Consider the following 18662-nt stretch of genomic DNA (forward strand, 5'->3'; position numbering starts at 1 on the left):
AGCAAAAATAAACAAAATACAGACTGAAAACCAATTCAAAAGATCAATGAAACAAAGAATTTTTTAAGAAACATAACCAATATTGACAAATCGTTAGCCAGACTAAGATAGAGAAGACTCAACTAAATAAAATTTGAAATAAAAAAGTAGACATTACAACCTGATACTACAGAAATACAAAGGTTCAAAAGAGACTATTGTGAACAACTATACCTCAACAAATTGGATAACATAGAAGAAATATATAAATTTCTAGACATTTACAACCTGCCAAGATTAAATTATGAAGATATAGAAAATCTTAACAGACCAAGGGTGAGTGAGGAAATTGAATCAGTAACAAAAAATCTTCCATCAAAGAAAAGCTCAGGACCTGATGACTTCACTGCTGAAATCTGCAAAATATTTAAAAAAGAACTAAAACCAATGCTCCTTCAACTCTTCTATAAACTCGAGGAGAAAATACTTTCAAGCTCATTTTGTGAGGCCAGAAATATACTGATACCAAAACAGAAAAGGACACAACAACAAAACTACAATTCAATATCCCTGACGAACATAGATACAAACATTCTCAACAAGATACTAGCAAACTAAATCCAACAGCACTTTAAAAAGATCATTCAATAGGATCAAGTGGGATTTATCCCAGGCATGCAAGGATAGTTCAACATATGCAAATCAATAAATGTGATTTACCACATTAACAGAAAGGAAAACAAAAACTGTATGATTATTTCAACATTTTTAGGAAAGGCATTTGACAAAATTTAACATCATTTCCTGATAAAAACTCTCAACAAATTAAGGGTAGAAGATATGTACCTCAACTCAAAAAAGGCCATCTATGACAAACACACCACTAACACCAAACTGTTCCTCTAAGACTGGAAACAAGACGAAGATACCCATTTATTTTTTTTAACCACTTCTATTCAACATAATACTAGAAGTCTTCATCCAAGCAATTAAGCAAGAGAAAGAAATAAGATGCAACCAAATTGGAAAGGAGAAGGTCAAATTGTTCCTGTTTGAACACAACATGATTTTATGTATAGAAAACTCCAACAACTCCACCAAAAAATATTAGAACTAATAAATGAATTCAGTACAGTTTCACAATACAAAATCAACATACAAAAATCAGTGCATTTCTATATGCTTATAGTGAACTGTCTGAAAAAGAACTCAAGGAAACAATTCCATGATAGCTATAAAAAATTAAGATGCCTAGAAATAAATTAAACCAAGATTGTGAAAGGTGCCTTCATTGAAGACTACAAAACACTGATGAAAGAAATGAAGAAGGCACAAATAAATGGAAAGATGTCCCATGTTTATGAACTGGAAGAATTAACATTGTTAAAGTCACTATACTACCTGAAGCAACCATATGAAAATATCAATATTCTTCACATAAATAGGAAAAAATCTTAAAATTCATATGGAACCATGAGAGACCCAAAAAAGCCAAGACAGTCTTGAGTAAAAGGTACAAAGCTTAAGGCATTTCACAACATGACTTCAAAATATATTACAAAGCTTTAGTAACCAAAACAGCATTGTACTGGCATAAAAACCAAACACATAGACCAAGGAAACAAAACAGAGAGCCCAGAAATAAATTCCGACATCTACAGCCTACTGATTTTCAACAAAAGTGCCACCAAGAACACACATTGGGGAAAAGACAGCCTCTTCCATACACAATGGTGGGTAATTGGATATCTACATGAAAAAGAATAAGACTAGACCCCTACCTCTTAACATACAACAGTAAACTCAAAATAGATTAATGGCTTAAATCCAAAACTATCAAAGTACTAGAAGAAAACATAAGGAAAATGCTTCACAACATTGAGCTGGGCAAGAATGAGACCTCAAATGCACAGGCAACAAAAACAAAAATAGACAAATAAGATTATATCAAATTGAAAAACTTTTCCACAGCAAAACAAAACAAAAAATCCAAAACAAACAAAATAATAGCATAAAGAGACAACCTATAGAATGAGATAAAGTATTTGCAAACTATATATCTGACAAGTAGTTAGTATCCAGGATATATAAGAAACTTAACAGCAAAAAAATCTAGTAGCCCAATTAACAAATGGGCGAGAGACCTTAATAGGCATTTCTCAAAAGAAGACATACAAATGACCGACACATATAAGAAAAAATGCTCATCACTAATCATCAGGAAAATATAAATCACAACCATAATGAGACACCATCTCATTTTAGTTAGAATGGCAATTATCAAAAAGACAAAAGAAAACAAGGATTGGCGAAGATATGGAGAAAAGGAAACACTTATATACTGCTAGTAGGATTGCAAATTAGTACAGCAATCATGGAAAACAGTATAGAGGTTTCTCAAAATGTTAAAAATAGACCTGACATATGATCCAGCAATCAAACTACTGGGTTTATATCCACAGGAAATGAATTCTGTCTGTTGAGATATCTGCACTCCAATGTTTTTGCAGCACTATTCACAATAGCTAAGATATAGAATCAACCTAAGTGTTTAACAATGGATGAATAGTTGACAAAATGTGGCATATATGCAGAATAAAATACTATTCAGCTATAAAAAAAATGAATCCCATCATTTGTGACAATACGAATGAACTTCAAGGACATCATGTTTAGAGAAACAAGCCAGACACAAAAAGACAAATACCATGTGATCTCAGTCATATGTGGAATCTAAAAAAAATCGATATCATAGAAGCAAATAGTAGAACAGTGGTTATTAGAAATTGGGGAGGCGGAAGGTGGAGGAGGATGGGAAGAGGTTGGTCAACTGGTACAAAGTTACAATGAGATAGGAGGATTTAAGTTCTGGTGTTCTGTTGTACAGTAGGGTGATGATGGTTAACAGTAAGGTCTTGCATATTACAAAATAGCTAGAAGAGAGGATTTTGAATGTTCTTGTATCCCATAAACATTAAAGAGCATTTGGAGAAATGGAAATAACTTTTGTTAATGCCACCACCCTCTCTCAGCCATGATCAACAACTTAGTTTATTTCCTTCTGATTTTGTTGCCTTTGCTTCTCCTTAAAACACACTAGCTATACAAATTTGAACTTTTTTGTAGTTAAGTTTACTATAATTATTTCATTTCAGTAACTGGAAAAAAAATGTCCAGTTCATTTTCTCTCAAGGCTTGTAAGAGAATTCTGCCTCTACATACCAGTGCACCAACTCTCCAGCCTTCCCACCTGCCTGCCCCACCACAGATTGCTCAGTATCAGAGCAAAAGCCGTGCTGTTTTTCCCGGTCTTCTGATACTTTGTGAAGGCAGCTGAAGGAAGTAAGGAAAGGAAGGAGGTATTCTTAATCCATTTAGGAAGTGGAAAATAGATTTTTTTAAAATAGTAAAATTTAGACATTCTAAATAGATTTTATTTCATGCAGGAATCTACTGTATCACAACAGGTACAGTGGGAGGTAGATGATGCTTGCCTACGTACATTCAGGTTGTTGCTGCTTACCCTTTTAATTCTATGGTCAGCTATCTCCCAAAATTCGATTGTCATCATCAATTATCTTTTCATAAATATTTTTATTTTTTGGTGTGCTTTTAGTAATTAATTTATACCAAGATGATTCCAAATGATTTGAAAATGCTGAAATTTATTTAAAATATTTTTATTTTGTTACAATAACTATTCAAAACATTAATTGAAGTGTAGATGTTTTTAATAAAATAATAACATAAACTCATTTTTAATATAATGATAACATAATTTGTGTCACACATTACTGGTAACACATTTCTTTTATGTATGCTCTCCTTTGAGTTTCACAGGCTCCCCAGGCATGGCCAGCCTTACTTTTCCTGTTTTTCAGATGAGGGAATTAAAATTAGAAAGTTTGTGACTACCTCGAGCCTCACAGTATCTGGCTTGTGATTCCTGTGTCTTTATATGTTCCATTTTATAATATTGCTTTGTGTATGCTCATACTGTCTTATATGTATTATGACAATTTTGTTTTTGATGATAAAACTGGAATATTTCACTTTTATCAAACAGTTTCAGTTTTATCAAAAGGCAAAACAAAGTGATTCAATGTAGAAGGGGCTTATAAAGTGAGCATTTTGTGGTACATAAAATACCAGTTTAGTTTAGTTATGAACTAAAGCGGAGTATGAATTTGTGTGATTTTTTTTGACAGTTTTGATCCATGCACTCTCAGTCAAAATTTGATGTTTCTCACTATTGTACATATTTTTTTTTGAATTACATTTTCGATCATTCTTACAAGTTGATCAATATAGTTACTGTATCTTAAACAACTTTGGGGTGTTCGATTTTATGTTGAATTATAAATTTATATTGCTCCTTCAGCCTGTAACAATATTATAGAAAAGATACCATTATGTATGATTCCCCACTGTTCACATTAATAGATATTTCATAAAGACACAAATGTTTTATTATCTGAAAATACACCTTGCCTCTTCTTCTTTAGGAAAACTTGAAAAATATTTTAATGTACCAAATTATAAACAATCAAAATTTTTCATTCTGGCAGAAATGCATGCTATGATGTTAAAAGTGTTCAGCAGATCTCTAAGAGAGACTTGTGGGATGTAAGAAAAGAGTTTTAAATCTATTACAAGAATTTCTGTGTCTGAAATTGAGGTATCTCCTGCTTATTGTGTACTCTGTCAGGAAAAGAAAAACCAACATGATTTAGCTAATTTTAATTTGACTTCTAAAATTTCAAGAGAGATTGAATATATAGTCAATAAGTATTGATGATGGCAGAAAGTGGATTACAGGTATTTCTTACTTGAAATAATCTTGAAATATAACATTTAAACATTACAGGTAGGTAATTCATGTGTATATCCTAAAGCGAGATTGAGATGGCATCTTTAGACCAGCAGTGTATAATAGAAATGAAATGTGAGACACACTTATAACTTAAAAATTTTTGGTACTCACATTTAAAAAGTAAAGAGAAATTGGTGAAATAAATTTTAAACCTCATATCCAAAATTAATTATTTCTACAGGCAATCAATATAAAAATTGTTATATATTTTATATATTTTTTTACCAAGTCTTCTAAATATGATGTATTATTTAATTTACAGCATATCTTAAATCACACTGGTCACATTTCAAGTGCTCATAGAGGTACATGGCTTGTAGTTACCATATTGACAGTTCAGGCTTGGATCTTGTGCTCCCAAGGACTTTGGTCACTCATTTCTATATTTGTACTACCTGTCATAATGCTTGACACTTAGTAAATGTACAGTGTGTTATGCTGTTCTTGCATCACTATAAAGAAGTACCTGAGATTGGGTAATTTATAAGGAAAAAGGGTTTAATTGGCTCACAGTTCTGCAGGCCGTACAAGCCTAGTGCAGACATCTGCTTCTGGGGAGGCCTCAGGAAGCTTTTACTCATGGTGGAAGGTGAAGCAGAAGCTTGCATGTTGCATGGTAAAAGCAGGGGCAAGAGAGAGTGGTGGGAGGATGAGGGGATGAGGGAGTAGGTGCCACACACTTAAACAACCAGATCTACCAAGAACCCACTCACTATGGTGAGGACAGTACTGAGTCATGAGGGATCCACTCCCACGGCCCAAACACCTCCTACCACACTGCATCTCCAACACTGGGGATCACATTTCAACCTAAGATTTAGTAGGGACACAGATCCAAACCAGATCATACGGTAGATATTTAAGAAAGGAAGACAATGAGAAAGGCAAAGAAAGGTAATAGAACTTTGTAGTAGATAGAGGTACGTATCCACTTACTAGCTGATGGCCTGGGTTAGTATATTATCCTCCCTAACTTGTGTTCTTTGTAGGAATGAGGATATTTGTATCTGCTTTTCAGAAACACTGTGTAAGAATCAAATGAATGTAACATAGGCAAAGCACCTCCTTTGTTTTCTTCCATCCCTTTCCTATCTGTAGTCTTAAGTTATATAGTTAGATGACTTAATATATGTGTATCCACTTTTATTAGATTTTATAAATTGCCCACCAAACATAGTACATTTTTTCCCCCAGTTACAATTGAGTAGAAAGGAAGAGACTAAAAATCAGAAAGTAGGAGTTTCTTGGCATCAAGATTATAACCAAGGACAATTACATTAAATTGCTTAGCATGCTGTGGAATTAATTGCCCATGATCTAAATTATAAATAACATATAAAACAGCTTCTAAATGTATATGTCCACATTTCAATGTATGACCATTTTGGTAAATGTGTCGGTCTCAGTCTGACATCCGATTTAAACATTTAATGTCACAGTCATCTCAAATCTCACTTTCTTTCTGCTTACGCCTGATCCATGACTCAGGGAATTGCAGAAGAAAATAGCGGCATGATCTGTTCTTTTCTACACTCATGCTCATACATACACACATACAATATAAAAAGCCTGAAGAAATGTGCAGGAAATATATATGTGTGTGTGTGTGTATGTATACACACATATATACATATATACACATATACACACACATATATATATACACAATAAATGTACACATGCACATATGTATGTTATATATATATACATCCACAGAGAAAGAGAGGTTGGCTTCATGGGCATGAGACCCTGCAATCACACAGGATCTTGCCTTTAGAAGAGTTTAATGCTGTGTAGCTGCTGTCTTGAAATTCTTAGTGGCTTTGTCTTTGAATCTGTGTTTGGTAAGTGAGTCTGATGGGATAAGGAAACATGCAATGGAGGTTTGGAGCCTTAGCTTTCAATTGGCCACACCTGCTGCCATCTTCTCCACCTCCCAGGGAAGATTCTTGACCACCTGCTCCCTGGTTCATGTTATTAATTTTAAATGATACAGCATTTACCAACTTCTTTTCCCTCTCAAAATTTTGGTTAGTTAAGATCTTTATTGATTTTATAACTTAGGCTAGGATAAAAAATCTCATGTTACACTTATTTTCCTTGAGTATTTTGTAAACATTTGTCACTGCCTTCTAGTCTGCAGCTTTGCTTTTTACAGGCAGATTGTTCTTTTTGCCTGGCTATTCAAAAGATTATTTCTGTATTCCAGTAAAATTTATGAGGTGTGTTTTGGTGAGCATCCTACTGTGGCAACTCTTTTCCCCTGAGATAAGGTATGTCCTTCAATTTCAAGATTTTAATCTCATTTAACTTCAGTAACTTTTTATTAAACTATGTCTTTAACATGTTTTCTATTTTTTTTCTTTTTTCTTTTTGTTTCCTTTCTTCTTTTTCTGTTTACCATGTCTATCATTTTTCTTTTACTCCCTTTAAACTCTTCCTTTATTTTGTTTCCTGTTTTTCACATCTATCAATCCTATTTTCAATGTTCCATCTTCTCTCTTCATTTCTGGAAATGATTTTTTTTTTCTTTGCTACTTTATTGAACTGTTGGCTCAAGTCGTACTTTCTGTTGTCTCACCATTATCTCTCCTCAGCTTTTATATCCTTTTTGTTTGTTCTTTTAATAGAGGTGATAAATTTTTACCCCCAAAATCTTTTTGGTTTTTACACTATGGTTTCTTTCTTTCATTTTTTTAAAATTTTACTTTAAGTTTTGGGATACATGTGCTGAATGTGCAGGTTTGTTCCATAGGTATACATGTGCCATGGTGGTTTGCTGCACCTATCATCCCGTCATCTGGGTTTTAAACCCAACATGCATTATGTATTTGTCCTAATGCTCTCCCTCCCCTTCCCTCCACTCCCCAACAGGCCCTGGTGTGTGATGTTTCCCTCTATGTGTCCATGTGTTCTCATTGTTCAGCTCCTACTTATGAGTGAGAACATGAAGTGTTTGGTTTTCGGTTCCTGTATTAATTTGCTGCAGTTGATAGTTTCAAGCTTCGTCCATGTCCCCAGAGAGGACAAGAACTCATTCTTTTTCCTGGCTGCATAGTATTCCATCGTGTATATGTACCACATTTCATTTTCTTTATCCGGTCTATCATTGATGGGTATTTGAGTTGGTTCCAAGTCTTTGCTATTGTGAATACTGCTGCAATAAACATACGCATGCATGTGTCTTTATAGTAGAATGATTTATGATCCTTTGGGTATATACCCAATAATGGGATTGCTGGGTCAAATGGTATTTCTTGTTCTAAATCCATGAGAAATCGCCACACTGTCTTCCATAATGGTTGAACTAATTTACACTCCCACCAACAGTGTAAAAGCGTTTCTATTTCTCCACATCTTTACCAGCATCTGTTGTTTCCTGACATTTTAATGACAGACATTTTAAGTGGTTGACCCCAAAATCTTCTTAGGCAATATGTTTAGTCAAAATATTTATAATGTTTGTGGCAACATTTTTTTTCCTTAGCAACATTTTTCTTTTGTCATTAATCTGCCATATCTTTTTATACCTTTTCCAATTTGTTACTTCAGTAGTTTTGTGTAACTTACGTGTTAGTTCATTTTCAAATTTTTATTCACTTTAATGTGGTGAATTCTTCCCAGACCAGTGATTTATAAGGAAGTTTGTGTGTGAGAGTAGCCAAAGCAGTGTTTCAGGTGAATGGGAAACACTTGTAATGATACAAATTTGTGTATGTACATGAATCCTTTTAGCCTTTTTTTCTCCTAGCCAGGTTATTTCCACACTGAAGGGCAACTCACTTGGTTGAGTAGCTGTTCTTATCTCTGCTTCAACTGGAGGTCGAGTCCTAAAAATATGAATTATCTGTGAGATTCCTCATCTATTTCCACCTTCCAGTTTCTTGAGACCTTGCGAAAATGTGGTCCAGGGTGCTTCTGCTGTCAGAATAAGCACTTTATCTCCCTTTTTCTCAAATGGATTTGCTCCTCAGGATATGACCACTTATTTTAGAAAGCAATTTTCTGTTGTCTCAGATCTGCAGTTGTGGGTGTCTTTAACTTTCTCTTCTTTCACTTCCAATTTAATTTTCATTTGTATGAGGAAGTTTATTCTCATGCAATGTGCTTTAGGGTTATGGATGTCTTCTGATTTAATGTAAGGAATTTGAATTTCTGATTTTTCACTTTTATTAATGGTTTTGAATTATTTCCAAGAAGAAAAAGGGGCAAAGACTGTATTTTTCCTCCACAATTTACAAATAAGAAGATGTGTAACAACCTTTTGAGGAACTAAAGCAAATGCCAAGAAGAAAGCTTCCTTGAAACAATTGCAGTTCATACACAAATATTTAACACAAAACTTATTACCAATCTGTACTTTTTTGTTAAACGATAGTATTATAACTTTGATCAAAAGATGTAAAACTAGGGTACGTTAGTTTCTTAGCTCCGTGGTAACAAATTACCACAAACTGAATGGCTTAAAAACAACAGAAATTTAGGTCGGGCGTGGTTGCTCATGCCTGTAATCTCAGCGCTTTGGGAGGTCGAGGTGGGTGCATCATCCGAGGTCAGGAGTTCAAGACCAGCCTGGCCAACATGGTGAAACCCTGTCTCTAGTAAAAATACAAAAATCAGCCAGGCATGGCAGGCTCCTATAATCCCAGCTACTTGGGAGACTGAGGCAGGAGAATCGCTTGAATCCAGGAGGTGGAAGTTGCAGTGAACCAAGATCTCTCCACTGCACTCCAGCCTGGGTGACAGAGTCAAAAAAACAAAACAAAACAAAACAAAACAAAACAAAACCCAGAAATTAATTGAAACTAAGGTGTTGGAAGGGCCCTGTTGCATCCAAAGCTTCTAGGGAAGGAATCTTCCTTGTGTTTTTTAGCTTCTGGTAGTCCGTGATGTTACTTGGCTCATAGAAGCATATTTCTAATCTGTGCCTCTGACTTTCACAAAACTGTCTTCTTGTATGTCTTTGTGTCTCTCCTCTTGTTATAAGGACATAAAACATATTGGATTAGGGACCTACCCTACTCCAGTATGACCTCATCTTAAGGTAACTAATTACATCTGCAATGACCCTATTTGAAATGAGGTCAGATCCTGAGGTATCAGAGTTGGAACGTCAACATACCTTTTTGGGCAACATAATTGAATCTGTAACATAGGGCCTACTATCTTTCGGTAGATACTGGATTAGCTGATTGTTTTAATTCATTCATAGTTTATTTTTTAATAGATAAGGAAGGCTTGTGAAACGATCCTTAAAAAACACAAACATTGTTCTCTTTATGATAACTGTATCAAATCATTGAGACATGTGGATTTCCTTGTTTTAATACTGTGTTTAAATTTGTATAATTTTAAAGTTGGGTAAAAGATATATGGAGACCTGACAGTAGTTATTATATCAAGAGATTTAAATAGAGTCCAGCATTTCCTAGCTGTCTATTTTATGGACAGATGAATACTTAGTAAGTCTTTAAAAGTTGTTACCATGCAGTCAAAGAAATGGAGGCCTTGGAATAGTGCTTTGTTTTAGTTTGTGGGTAAATGAAACCTATTAAGCTTTGGCTTTTTTAATTTGACAATTTGACTAAAGTAATTAGTTGAGTTAATGGGTGGGAGGTAATATTATTTGAATAAATAATCCTTTTTGAAATAATCAAAAATAAACTATTTTTAAAAATTATCTTTAAAACGTCACCAAAGAAATTAAATAACAGTGGGGGAACCCCACAGATCAATTTTTGTTTGACCAACTTTATCCAGAATAGGAAGTGAAATATTGGAGTGCCACACCTGTTTATACCATGAAGGCATTGTTGACACTGCACACTTAGGAAAATCAAGCATGCAGGTAAGGGAAACAGTCAAGACCTAGGGTCTGTCCATGTTGGAAATCTTCATAAAAGACCCTCCCTGCATTAAGCCAGTGTGAGAGCAAACTAGAATGGAACCCATTCCATCACCCAGCAGATGATGGGAACTGTTAAGGGAAGGATCCCTCCTTAAGAAAATGAGGGGTCCTTTTCTGAACAGGTGGGGTCGGGGGTTTTTTTGTTGCTGAAGAGAAAAAGAGAACAACAATGACAAAAAAAAATCCTCTAGAAGTTGTGGCCACATACAGTCTTGCATGAATTTGCACCTTGTGTATGTATAGCCTAGCCTGGTCAGGTGATCTCAAGTTATAATGTAGTTTAAGATGATTTCCATCTGGCAATGCCCAAGATGCTGGCAGAAGGAAATGTGAACCATATTGAATAAAGGTAACTTATGTAAATTATTTTTTAAAGACAACAACAAATAAGGAGTCAATAATAGCTAAGCACATAAGGAAACAATGCAAAAGGTACAAAAACCAATGGAAAAAATAGACAATAGTAACAGCTTAAATCAGATTCAGATACTGTAATGATCAGATTTAGATACTAAAGCAATTATATTCCATGTGTTTAAAGAAATAAAAGTTGAAAATATCTGCAGAAAATAGGAAATTATAAAAAGGAACATAAATTTGAAATAGAATAGCATATCTAGAAAAAATATATTGTCAATGAACATATTTGTTAGCATATTGAATGCAGCAGGGAAGAGGTAACTAGTGGAGTGACTTATCCAGAATGCAACACACAGCAATGAGAAAGAAAATACAAAAAAGTAGGTAAGAATGATCCAAAAAAAAAAAAAAAAACCTGCCAAGATCTTACATTCTTATAATCAAGAGTCCAAAAAGGAGAGAATATTTTCTCTTGTGGATATGGCAAAGGCCACAGCTATAGGGATAATGGCTCAGAATGTTTCACAAATGATGAGAGACATTAATTCTTAGATTCAAGAGACCCAATTAATCTTAAATTTGATTAATATGAAGAAATATACACTTTGAAATCATAGTGAAGATGAAGAAAACCAAACAAAAAGAGAAACAATTTCTAAAAGCCAGCAAAAAGAGAAGAAAAAAAGGAAAATCAAAAGAAGTAAAAGAAAAAGGTTAAGAAAAATAGAGAAAAATTATTTCCAAAGCAAGAACAGTAAAATAACTGATTTCTCACAGTGATAATGAAAGCCTGAAGATAGTAGAATAATAACCTTACTGGGTTTAAAAAACACAACTGCCAATCTAAAATTCCACAAGCATATTTCGGGATGCTTGATAAATAAAGACAAAGTAGATAAATAAAAACATTGTGTTTATGACCAACAAACTTTCATGAAGGAAATAGTAAAATTGTACTTTAGAACCAAAAAAATATGTTCTTAGAAGGGAGACCTGAAATATAAGGGAAAATAAAATTTTCCTTTAAAGACTTTAAAAGCCCGAAATAGTGATTATAATCAATTATCTATACATTAACATATAAATTAAGGTATTAAAGAGCAATTGAGTTGTTTTATCCAAAAAGTGGGTAAAAATTTTTACATATACATTTTTTAGTATCTATAATATCACTTTTAAAACTGTACAACTTTCAGACTAGTAGTGGGTTTCAAACAACATAATAAAAAGTATTTAATGCAAGTAGGGACAAGAAGGGGGAGAAAAGGAACAAGTGGCAAAAGAGAAGAGACAAATTAGAAGGTGAACACAAAAAAATTATTATTATTATTATTTTTGAGATGGAGTTTCACTCTTGTCACCCAGGTTGGAGTGCAGTGGCACTATCCCAGCTCACTGCAACCTCCACCTCCGGGTTCAACCAATTCTGCCTCAACCTCCTGAGTAGCTGGGATTACAGTTGCCTGCCACCACACCCAGCTAATTTTTGTATTTTTGGTAGAGATGGGCTTTCACCATGTTGGCCAAGCTGGTCTCAAACTGCTGACCTCAGGTGATCTGCCCGCCTCAGTCTCCCAAAGTGCTGGGATTACAGTCATGAGCTACCGCACCTGGCCTAAAAAAGTTATTAATTGAACATAAATGAATGAAATATACCAGTTGAAAATGAAAGAACTTCAGAGTATGTAAATCAATGATCAAATATAAAAGACACATTTAAAACATAGGATATAGAAAAGTTGAAGTAAAAGGTTTGTCAACTCTCTTTTGATTACTGCTTATGTAGTATATCTTTTTAGTCCTTTTATCAATATTAAGAATGTAAAAGGTGATATTATAGATATAATAGACTAACAGAAAAGAGAGAGATGTTATACCAATACTTTCGAATATTTAAACATAATAAAAATATTCTGGAAAAATATGCTGTACCCAACTGACTTAAAAAAAAAAAACACTCAAGAATCTATGATGCATTCAAATAGTAAATAACTCTAATCTGATATTTCAGAGGATATTAAATGTTTATATTTCAGAAATAGAAAAGATTTATATTAGTCTAGGTCTAATCAAGAGACATAAACAATAGAGCGATTTAATTAAGGGGAAGTATAATATAAAGAATTATTAAGCCTTGATAAAAGAATAACTATTAGATTTAAGAGAACTCTACAGGATTCCCTAAGGCTGACAGAGAGTACCTAGGGATGGAAAAACTTGGATGCCTTCTCCCCGCCTTCTCCCCCATGGCTGGGATTCAGACTTCTTTAGAGAAGGTATAGTTGCAGACCACTGGATGGTAGAAAAGTTCACTGTGTGCCTGAGCCAATCCACATTCACTGGGTAAGCAGGAAGTATTCCTCTGGGTTGCAAGCAAGTCTCAGCCAAGGGCATGTACACAGGCATGCAGGTGTGCAGAGGAAGTAGGGATGCTACTGTGGGTTGGAGACCTGGAATGCCTGGTGTCCACATCAGGAGGGTAATGGAAGACAAGCCTCTGGGAGGAGATAGGTGAGCAAAGGGAGTTGGGTGCCACTGTGGGCAGGAGGTCTGGAGTGTGATGTCTTTCCTGAAAGGGCCTTGGGAAAGTAATCTCCAGTTCAGTCTGGAGCTATGAGTTTGCCAAGGGATCTACACCCTATATGCATATTTTATATACTAAAAAGGCAGTGCTATGTATGAATGGAAAAAGAAGTGATTTTTCAATACACAATAGAGAAATTATCATCATAGAAAAAGGTGAAATTGGACAGCTGTCTCACATTACCTTACTTTTGGGCAGTACTGATTAAAGGGGAGCATCAGAGAGGCTCTTGGATTGCTTGAAATGTTCTGGTTCTTAATCTAAGCACTATTAACCAAGAAGTTTGTGAAAATTCCTAAAGTTGAATTCTTATGTTCAGTTTTCTGCATGAGTTGTATTTCAATTAAAAAATTAAAAAATGTGGATCTTTTAACTTCTGCAGACAATATAGGAAAATACACTGATTTTGCAGTAGGATAGGATTTCTTAAAGAAGATGCATAATCACAAACATCAATTAAAAAACTGATTAAGTTACATTAAAATTAAGAACTTCTGTTCATCAAATAAAGGAGTGAAATGATAAGCCACTCTGGCTTGCAAAAATTTGTAATACATATAACCAATGATTTTTAAAAACCTACATGTATAAGACATTTCTGGAAACTAAAGAGTAAATGAGGAACAACCCAACAGAAAACTGGGCTGAGGACTAGAAAATAAGGTTTAAAATGAAGAAATCCAAATCCTCTATGAACTTATAGAAAGATGCTCAATCTCATTAGCGATTAAGAATATGAAAGCAAATCTAGGAGAGTCTAGTCTATACCTACCAGATAGTTATAGATCTAAAAGACTGACAGTGCAAAGTGTTGGTGAGGATATGGAAGGCTGGTAGACTGCTGGTGCCAAGTAAAGTTTAATTCTAGTGATTGCACTCTTTACGTTATATTCTGGGGGAGTGCTTCTTTTATTTTTCTGTGCATACTATTCACACAGACCTTAATGTGCAAATGAATGTTGTTAAAATGGAAATTTTTATACAGTAGGTCTGGAATGAGGCCTGAGCATCTGCATTTCTATCAAACTCCCACATGTTGAAGGTTCTGCTAATCTGTGGACCACACTAGCACAGTCCTAGAGAACCTCTTGCACATGTACTCCTGGATGAACATACGGGAATGTTCACAGCAGCATACTCTGTAATAACCTGAAATTTCTAACAATTCAAATGTCACCAACAGTTCAATAGATAAATAAATTGTGGAAAATGCATTCAAGATAAGACTATATAACAAAAAAGTAGACGATCTACATTTGCATGCAATAACAGAAATCAGTTTTATGAACAATGTTGATCAATAAAAGCAAAATATAAAAGTGTCTTGGTAGATCAAATTCAAATTAAAAGTTAAAGCTAAGATTTATAGTTTAATACCATTGGCAAGTTTATTTTTTTTTAAGAAGGCAAATATTTACAAGAAAAGTTAGGAAAGTTGTTAGCTCTTGGGGGAGGAAAAGTATTTTGGGAAGGAAGGATTCTGGGTGGTAGCATCTATGTTGTTTCTGGTAAGTGGCCCACTATTAAAAACTGTAGGTATATAATTTAAGTGCTTTTCTCCACGTTGTATTTTACAATAGTAGATTAAAAAAACTAAATTTACTAGAACAGGAGGTGCTGAACATCTATTTTGCTAGATGCTTTGGGAATAGGAAATTTTAGGGTGACCAACTGGCCCAGTTTGCCTTAGACGGAGCTGTTTTCTTGGAGCATGATTTTCAGTGCTAAAAGCAAGGCAGTCTTGGGCAAACTGGGTGTTTGGTTACCATGTATCCATTTAGACCACTTTATCACTAAAAAGGCCATTAAATGTGAAGAATAAGGCCTGGATATATCATCAGTTAATATAAAATTATGATTGGAAATATATTAAGAGTAAGAAGGCAGAGTCTGTAAACCCAGGAATTAAAACAAGAATCTAAAGTGTAACCCACTGGAGATATTTATTTGAAGTTTCTAGTTATAGCATCTAGGAACAGGCCACAGTATTAAACAATTACTTGTTTTTTACAAGTTCCTGACTGCCAAGGCTTGTTCTGACTGCCAAGCCTCTCTGAATACCATTGGCAACCTCTGGATTTTGACTGGGTTCTCTCACTTACACCCTCCTGTTTGGGTTAACAGTGCTTGGTATTTAAGTCATAGAGATCTCTAAAAAGGATTTGAGTACTCATAACAAGAGACTCAGAGCCTGATCTCCTCATTTTTATTGTTGCTGTGTTCTGAGGAACTGAATCTCTTTCACCCCCTGGTAGACCTACTCACCAGCCTTTGATGTCCAGCTTAAACATCTCATCACCCGTGGAGCTATCCCTAGACTTCCTCTGGTAGAGTTGCTTTGTCTTTGAGAGAGCCTCCACAACATAAATCTACGATAACACTTAGCACAAGGTGATAGTGAATTTTTAAAATTTACTTTTCCCCATTAGATGGTATACTTTTTAAAGCCTGGGGATTTTTCTTGTTCGTCTTGCATTCTCAACACTTGGTACACGCATGACACATAGTAGGTATTCAGTGTTTATCTGCATCTAGTAAATATGAAATAAATACCTGCTGAGGTTGTAGACAATAGCTCCATGTGTAAAACTGAAATGCTAGGTATTACAATTAGTTTGGCCCAAAGAAAACCATGCTATGTTGTTGTTCCTATGTCTGGTTAAGTATTGCTTGTTTGATTAAATATAACCACGGTAAATAATGTTTTGATTTTTTTTTTAAGTAAGGAAAAAAAGGAAAAAGTTAAAACAATTTTAAACAGGTCAGTAGTGAACTGTAGGCTACTGATTCTTATTGAACATAAATTTCTTAGAATATAAACTACTCTAGGGCAGGTACTATATTGTGTATGAGTTCTGCTAAGTAACCACCAATTATTACGATTTTTTAAAAAAAGTAACATATGTTTTCTCTCTAGAATACATATGGCAAAGAGTGACACAAATTTTATGAACCAGTAGACTTGTTTGTGTCCCTAAATATATTTTTGAATCTATCCCAAATCTAAGGAGAACTATTCATTATTGTGTTCTAACTCATAGCAAAGTGAAAGTCATTCTCAAATTTAATATACTGGAACAATATTCTTGTGTTCTAAAATGTACTTTAAACCAATGAGGATCTCTGTTGTCTTTGGATGACTGAGCTTTGAAGGAGCTCCAAATTTTCCTGTGTAGTCCATAGATGAGTTTATAGTTTAGATATATGAAGGCAATAACTGTTGGGATCACAGAATATCTCTTATTTGCTGAAGGAGGAAAATACTTTTTGTCATTCCTGACTACTTTGCAAGAGGTAAAATATTTCATTGCCTTAAAGTTGGAATTAATTTATAGCACCTATTTGAAGAATCTATTCAATTACACACCAATGGGTATGAAAATAGATTTATTTTACAACCTCTCATTTTTATCAGTTTGTGCTAAGCTTTGTCCACTGGGAAATACAGTGGCTATATATATGCAATGTTTCTTTCAAGCATTTCATCTATATGAATCTTTTAAACATGAGGTAGTAAAATTATGCTGGCAAAATATACTATAATCCTATTGTTTTAAAATAATAAGCAAAGTTGGTTTGACTTGAAAATTTACTGAAGCTTAGCAGTTCTTCAAAGTGCCATTTATTAAATGTTATATTAATTACTTAAACTATCAGCCCTATAAAGCAACTCTCTGTGCAAGCATTTTCTGATTCTTTTCCCCCTTGTTCACTGTCTGGGCTGTTTCTTCTTGAGTATATACACTGAGGATTTAACTTTGTCCACAGATAGACAAAGTATTAATGTTGGTTAATTTGTCTACAGTGACTAATTTTTATAACTAATTTTTGAACTAATTTTTAGAATATAAAAATCAAGATCTTATCCCTAATTTGCCTTTTTTAAAAGGCAATTTCCCAAACAGATTAACAATCTTTTTTTATCCCCAAGGTAGTTTCTCTGGCATATGTTTTAAAAATTAGCATTAATAATTCATGACCCTTGTAAATTACAGTCATGCTATATAACACTTTATGCGCTTTATCTGACTTAAGGAACAGCAAAGAAACCAAATCATGGAAATAATGGTAATTTTAATGTTCTAAATTTTTCTTTTTCTGATATTATAGTATTTTGCTGAAATCCTCTGTAGGGGAAAATATGGTTGGGAAATATATTAAAAATACATTTAAATAACTGATGCATTTTTCTCTTATTGTGTTTAAAAAATGAGACCATTTACATCCCATTTACAAAAAGAGAAAACATACAGACTTTAAAAAATATTTTTGCTTATGTTTTTCATGATCTTTAATTGCCCCAAATCATTTTCATCTAATTGTATATGAATGAAAGTGTTTTTCTTCAATTAATTTGTAGGATATTGATTTTTAAAATGGTATTTATAATTTTTCTCCATTTTCAGTGTTTCTGAAATAGTGCATAATTAAATATGGGGAAGGATTTTGTGGGTGATTGTAATATGCTGGGTCTTTTAAAAATAATTTCAATCAGAATTAATAAATAGATGTAGAGAAAAACATTAAATAAACTGGCTAAATAACATAATTATTTTATCTTTTTGTTATAATTATTTTCTATTTTTCTATTGTTTTGTTTCTTCAGAGTTAAATATCTGAACATCAATTAAAATGAGAACACTTTTTTTTTTTTGAAACAGAATCTCACTCTGTCACCCAGGCTGGAGTGCAGTGGCACAATCTCGGCTCACTGCAAGCTCTGCTTCCTGGGTTCAAGTGATTCTCCTGCCTCAGCCTCCTGAGTATCTGGGTCTACAGGTGTGCATCACCACGCTTGACTAATTTTTGTATTTTTGGTGTGGACGGGGTTTTACCACGTTGACCAGACTGGTCTTGAACTCCTGACCTTAGATGATCCACTGGCCTCGGCCTCCTAAAGTGCTGGGATTATACAGGCGTGAGCCACTGTGCCTGAATGAACACATTTTCTGAAAGGT

The 18662-nt window shown here is 34.1% G+C and overlaps 1 protein-coding gene across 5 annotated transcripts in view; it reads left to right on the top strand.

Moving 5' to 3' along the window:
* The window catches only part of IQCM (IQ motif containing M), a 496764-nt gene that overhangs the window by 159259 nt on the left and 318843 nt on the right, over positions 1 to 18662 (top strand). The window lies entirely within an intron of this gene.

Source organism: Macaca nemestrina, chromosome 3, assembly GCF_043159975.1.
Source record: "Macaca nemestrina isolate mMacNem1 chromosome 3, mMacNem.hap1, whole genome shotgun sequence".
In the NCBI taxonomy this organism is placed as follows: Eukaryota; Metazoa; Chordata; class Mammalia; order Primates; family Cercopithecidae; genus Macaca; species Macaca nemestrina.